This window comes from Opisthorchis viverrini (genome assembly GCF_000715545.1).
Source record: "Opisthorchis viverrini unplaced genomic scaffold opera_v5_1682, whole genome shotgun sequence".
In the NCBI taxonomy this organism is placed as follows: domain Eukaryota; kingdom Metazoa; phylum Platyhelminthes; class Trematoda; order Opisthorchiida; family Opisthorchiidae; genus Opisthorchis; species Opisthorchis viverrini.
The window spans coordinates 1-765 of record NW_008753653.1 but is presented as its reverse complement, the minus strand read 5'-3'; positions in this window follow the sequence as shown (position 1 = coordinate 765).

Genomic DNA, 765 nt, shown 5'->3' with positions numbered 1-765 from the left:
ACATATGGACGCACTTTTCGTCATTCAGAGGAAGGTGCCAGTCAAACGACCACTGCTTTGCAGCGTCTACGTCCATTTGGAGGGCACTGGCATTGGAACTCTAGGATTTCCAGTCGTCCGCAAAAAGTTGACGTGGACTTGCAAGAACATCTGGGAGGTCGTTGACGTAGACCAGAAGCAGGAGTGGTCCCAGGACGGAGCAGAGTTTCAGTGAGCTCCGGTTTGATGGAGAAACCCACATTCTAAGATTAATAACCTTTTGTGGCCACCGCATGCTGGATCATTCCACCGTTACAATTGCTCCCGATCTAGATCACCTTGAAGCTAGTAAGCGCAACGCATCAGTTAACCGGAGATGTTCGACTGAATTTTCGACGATACTCATTTTTGTATTTTGTTTTTTGAATTCAGTGTTGGAACCTCATCACTTGGAACTCACCCATACATCTAGGCTGTCGACAGGTTCATATATTTCAAACCTGACAGGGCGCATAAAGGTGACCATGTGCGGAATCCCACAAATGAACGTGGAATTTAACCTCATGAAGTTGTCGTAAGCTATTGTGATGAAAGGTAAGGTGCGCCGTCAGACGAATATGTGCATTCCCCCTACTCGCTTGGGTGGATAACAGAACTTGGCTCTTGTCAAACCAGGGAAAACCTGGCGTAATCTGAGACTGGCCGTTAGCCCCAAAGTCATATTTTGCTTACGGAGTTAACTGCATGTTTTTTACCATCTCTGTTGTTAATAACCCCAGCGCCAGG